Here is a 6,212-nt window from a genome sequence, read left to right as displayed (position 1 = left end):
CTAATAAAGCCCTTAATAACATTTCCTCCAGACCTCTTGGTATGATCCCATATAGTACCATTTCCTGCGCTAACAACAGTTTTATTTTGGTGACACTCAAAAATCAGTGGCCCCTTTCCCACAACACATTTGCATATGTACACTCCCAAAACACACATCCCACCATTTCTTCTTCCCCTCATCTCTCCCTTAGGCACCTTGATGAGCTCATCAAGCTTCATGTGTGTTGTACCTCTCTCACCACCAAGACCTTTGTTACTATCCTTGCTAGGTCAGCATGTTTCCCTTTTAGTTGTTTACCCACCACTGCTCCACAAACCTTCTTCACTGAGCTGTGGGGTCACTATGGCTTGAAATACTGTTGACTCTGCTGGGGCCCAGCCACGGGCGACTGGTGCCTCCTGAGTCTGAGGGGCACCCACAGAAGCCAGCATCAGCAGCAGGGACAGGGCTGGTAAGCACCCGTAGATGCCACCAGCAGTGTCAGCAACAGGGATGGCCCTGTCGGGGGGAGCATATGCCCCCCTGTGCCCCCTCTATCAGTCGCCTATGGGCCCAGCCCAATGAACTGTGTGGTAAATCACAAGTCCTTGACTTTGGACTAATATTTATGCATGGTTGGTACTACATGTAAGATCATACTAAACTGCTACTCAAAAGTGTGTTTATGGAGTATTGTGCTAAAACTTACAACAGTGTACAAAAATGATGATAATCATCAATCCTGGATGAATTGTGTGGGTACTATATGCAAATTACTATAGCCATGTTTAATTTCAAGGTTATTGTTTTCAAATTTGCTCCTCACTTTTACGTGCTGAGGGAGAGCAGGTTCTGACAGTAAGGAGGGGGGAACAGGATCCCAAGGGAAAAAGTTAGGAGAAAAGCAGTGACAAAGGGGCTACCTTACCCCCAATTTACTTTCCTTGCTGTGGCATTGGGAGGGAGACAAATTCAAGGCAAACTCCAAAAATTAGATTCTATAACTGGAAAATTATAACAAATTTATAAATGTTCCATATATAGAATCTAATTATTGGGGGGGTGTCATCTTATAATCAGGGCCATCTTCTATTTAAGTAAATACAGTATTATTCTATTTAATTTCTCCTATTCATATAACACCTGGTTTCACATTGTGTATCCACAGTCTAGTCGCTCCGCCTTTTTGCCAGGATTCATTACATTATTATGCAAATATTTCAGCTCTTAAGTTTCCCCCTTAGTAGATTCTTCCAAAGACTTCTAGACATTTTTCCGCTCCTTCCATGACCATCTTTGCTTCATAAACTGAAGGACACAGACTCCTGAGACACCTGCCAGGACCACACTTGTTCAACACAAGGGTGGATGGACATTATATGGAGCAAAATACCATATAACAGAGGTTCCTAAACTTACCAACAGAGCACTTGCTCAGCAACTTCTCTTTGGTGAATTGGCTGGTCAGATAGCTAGTTCATGTTTTCAGTTACTAAATCATATTAACCATAAAGACGGTTGTGTAGTAAACACTAACCTATCATGTAAGCAATTGTGTGTAGTTGGCTGGGGTGTTGTATGATAATGAATGGAGGGAATGCATGGAGCTGTGTATTGAAGGAATGTGGTCCATGATACAATCTTCCCTTCAAGACGTGATTCATACAGTGAAAATGTCTAAATGTTCCTAACATGTTCTTCAAGACACCACATTCACTAACATCCCCTGCACACCTTTTCCCCAAAAATCAGCCCACCAAATTTGGGGTGAACATCTTAAGAAGGGAAACAGATTTCTGTGCCAGATTTAAAGCATAGAAATGCTGTAGTGGCTGCACAGGGATGCTCTGATGGGTGCCAGGAGGCTGTCACTCTACCTCAAGGCATCACAATTAGTTTTAACCCTTTCAAAGCTGCTACCATTTGGTCAGTATTCCTTGCAGCCAGGATTCAGCCAGGACCTTGGAAATCACCTGACCCCCAGTTATCTTTCCTGTTTGGTACAGAGGGCTGGACCTGATGATCTTCCGGGGTCCCTTCTAGCCTTACAGTCTATGAAAAATCTTTTTGTTTTTGTTTGTCATTCTGCCTTCCTGAAGTAAATTATGTATCTTATTCGGGTGCATGTGGTATGCAAAAAAATATAGCAGGTTTGATGGTGTGCATTTACACAAAGGTGGCAAGACGGCCCCAAACAAGTTCAACCTGCCTGCCCTTGCTGCCATTCTCCAAACCAGGCAATGTACCAGTGAGGTCACTTCAGGCCAATTCTCTGCTGCCACTCTCAAGTGGATTGGAAACTTAGGTACCATGAGTAGCCCCAGCTGGAGCAAACTGCCATCACAGCATAGACCTGCTCTGGAAGTCCCCAGATTTATCATGTGCTTAACATTTACATTCTATTAGTAGACTCAATGATTTAATTAGATAATTCTTAATATATAAAGTTAAAAATATCTGTCTTACATGCAAATTTTCCAAAGTAGCCATCAATTTTTATCACATCTATTTTTGGGTGCCCAATATGAACAAAATAAGTATCTAAATATCTAAAAATAAGTGGCCACTTTTGACCCAAAGCCAGTTAAAGCCAATTGTGAGGATTTTTCTAGTGATTTCAATGGGCTTTGGATCAGGTCCTTAAACAGTATAGTTGATAGGACTGCACTCCCATAATCTGGCTGGAGCCAGGTTATTTGATCATAATTAGCCTGGAGCTTCCTGTTGAAATCTGCAATTGTTTTAAACTGAGATTGTAGAAGTTAATGTCTGCTTCTGCTTTTAACTGCTTTTGAATGCTAAAACACCCTGGGATGTTGTAGTGCAGGATATTTTACGAATAGATTATGTTGTTGCCAAAGTGCTATACAAGGTAATTCTGAGCAACCTTTGTTTCTTTTTTCCCCATAAAGTGGGACACCCACACAACAACATTATAAACACAGAGATCACCTTCATTAGCATGATTTCTGTTCTTTGGCACAGCAAGGATTCATACTCTACAGTTTTAAGTTCAGCAGGCTTTTCACATAATAAGCAGCAACCCAAAAATAGTGATTTCTGGACAGTAACAGATGGTTATTAGGTATTACCACAGTCACTGGTCAGCAATTAAGCTTCTTTGTAAAGAAGCTCAGCCCTACATCATCTGATAGGGTTGATGCTGTTTTATTTGCTGCCCTAAGCCCTAATAGTTGCTTTTTCATAAATTAAAATCAACGATGGACTAGTTAAACTCTAGTTATTATAGCATGTAAAATAGCATCAGCACAAACCCAAAACAAATTGCTTTAAGCACATTCAAAGCTACCTTCAGCGTTGAGCAACTGTTGCTGAAGAACCCAAAATGTTTTGTTCATACTTTCAGATTTATAAGTAAAACAAATCTAAATTCAGTTTTTCACTTCAACATCTATATATAGTAACACATATGGCTGTACAAATGTAGACCTTACTTTATACGATTACAATATATAACATTGCTACAATATGAGCATTCATGTCTGGATCATCTACATTAATTGACAGTATAGGTGGCCTAATTTATTGTTTTCATAGCTAGAGCAATCTATAGTTATTTAACACTAGCCAATTGCCCATCAAGAATGACAGGGGGTGGGAAGGAGAGGGGGCTGGGAAGGAGTGCCGCCACCTAACACCTCATGCTGCCGCTGTTCTGCCTCTTGCGGGGAGCAGGGCGGGGGAGCTGAGGCCAGCAGCTCCCCCACTCTGTCCAGTCCTTGGCACAGCTTAGGAATCATGGCAGTGCTCCCCCACACTTGGAACACTATGATTAGCTGTTTCTGTCAGCCAGTCAGAGTGCAAATAAAGTGTTACAGATGGACAGACAGGAAAACAGACAGACAGACTTACGCTTTTATAATATTAGAATTTCTTGTGGATTTCAGACATTTATATGTGATTTAATACTCATCTCTTTCTCTCTGGCCTGTGTGTGGGTGGGTAGATCTATCTATCTATCTATCTTCAGATATATTATGCATATACAAAAATATATATATGTATATGTGCATATATTATTTATATGTATGTATGCATATGTATTTGTGTGTGTGTATAGATGTGAAATGTCTGAGTTTATATATATTTGGGCTTCTGAGACAGTCTTCACAACCCAGATATTTTGCTACTAAAACCACCTAATTCTCAACCTAGTTTTATCTCTGTATGACCCACTGGCTAAGCTAATGGTAATTCTAGCATTCTGTCTGGAAACAGGTTAACTGGCTCTTTGCTAATTTTTTTTGTAAAATGTCTTGTATTCTACATGTAATACCATTTTAGGTAGACAGATATCACTTTTTAGTAACTGTTTAATAACAGAAAATTTACATAGAGTTTTTCAACTCAGTTAATGCCCTTGACATAGAGGTATGTTGCAATTATAGAGGGAAAACAAATCTATTCCTTTTCACTTTAGCACTTCGGTGTTTACAGAATTCTTGTAGCATCTAAATTATTTACAAATGGGGTAAGGTCCCAAGGGAGTTGACTTCTGCCTTTATTTGTAGAATGTACAGATGTGGTTATTGCTCACTGTGCCAATCATGCATACCTGACACAGTCAATGCTCCCCTTTCAGTGAACAGGAATTTGGGCTTTGCAAGGAATGCTAGTTCAGGCCCTAAGATAGAAACTGATATTTACACAGGCAAAACTCATGATTATTTTTTGCCTTCTCGGCAGGTCACATCTTCTAATATTTTTCTATTCTTGTTGCTATGAAACCTCAGAGGTCTGGAGTTCAAACTTGGTTTGGATTAAATCCTGAAATTTGGGTGTATGTCTGAATTATCTCCATCTTTTGTCTTTCTATGGGGCTGGCGCTCTTCTCTACAAAGTTAAACCTTGTCATTGAAAAAACCACCTACCATGGGAGAGTGGAAAGTAAAGTTCACTGTTTAAAAAGTCAAATGTATGGGTCAAATTAATGCCTTGTATAAGTCCACTGAAAACAGTGGCATTACCCCACAGAAGTGTTTGATCTTTTGGAGTACAACCACCCACAGCTGTAGAAACATAAGGGTCCAATCCTGTGACCCACCTGATGTGAGTAGTTTTGGCTCAGGTTAGTACTCCCATTCCAATTATGTAGTCCTGTTGCCCTAGTTATAAAATTAACATGACATTAAACCTAGGAAGGCCCTACATATTTAAGTAAGGGTTCAAGGATTAAATTCTGCAATATTATTAATATGCCAACAATTATATTTGGAGGCAATATAAGGAAACCAAGGCCCTGAATTATGTCACCACAAACATTAATTATATTAATTAAAAAAGGGCTAGTTCCAATACCCACTTCAATGAACAGAGATGTTCCAAATAACTTCAGTGGTTCTTTGGTTAAGTATACATATAAATAGTGCATCTATGTCAAAGCAATTTGGCCAAGAACAGTTATATATGTATACAGTTCTGCTACAAATATATCTCAAATGGCTTATGGGGGATTTAAATAAATGTGAAAACCGTATTGCCTTCCCTCCTAGGGTCTATTAGAAGAGCTGAGCATCAAACGCTCCAGTTACATTTAGAGGGGAAGCTCTATCCTTCTGAAAATCAGACCCCACATTAAATCAACAGCTTTTGATGTGTGCTTTTTCAGAGTTTAGAACAACAGGATATTCAGAGAATAATCAGAAAGAATCTGGTTTTGGCTAAGACACTCATATGATGTAGTCGAATTGAGAGTGAACTCCACAAATATTTTATCTGGATGATGTCCCAGTCTGAGTCCACCAGATGGCACTATTATGGTGCCTGGTGTAAAGAAAAGGGATCCTCATAAAAAGCCCTGTAGAATCAATTTTTGCAGATAATTCACTTGCCATTTTTCTTGAAATAAACTGTTTGTACATACATTCTGGCCACCTTAGAAGACATCTATGTTTTAAAAAATATTTTAAATATTTTTATTAATTATAAAAAGTATGCTATTTTAAAAGGTCTAAAACACAATAAAAATAATAATTACAATTCAAAGAGGGTATTGACATCTTGTTAATTTGATAGTGCAAAGTAGAACAAAGTTTCTCTTCAGAAATCACTAGGAATTGTAATATTTAAAATCTTCTCTTCTTTGCATTTTCTTGTTATTGTTGAACCGAGTGTTATTATTTTTTAAATAATTTTAAAATTCTCTTGATGGTAAAGGTGATTTTCTCAGTCCTCCTCATATCATCACCAAGGACTGTTCCTAGGAAGTC

The sequence above is a fragment of the Alligator mississippiensis genome, chromosome 1 (assembly GCF_030867095.1).
Source record: "Alligator mississippiensis isolate rAllMis1 chromosome 1, rAllMis1, whole genome shotgun sequence".
NCBI lineage: Eukaryota > Metazoa > Chordata > Crocodylia > Alligatoridae > Alligator > Alligator mississippiensis.
The sequence above is the reverse complement of the archived record's forward strand: the minus strand, read 5'-3'. Positions refer to the sequence as shown.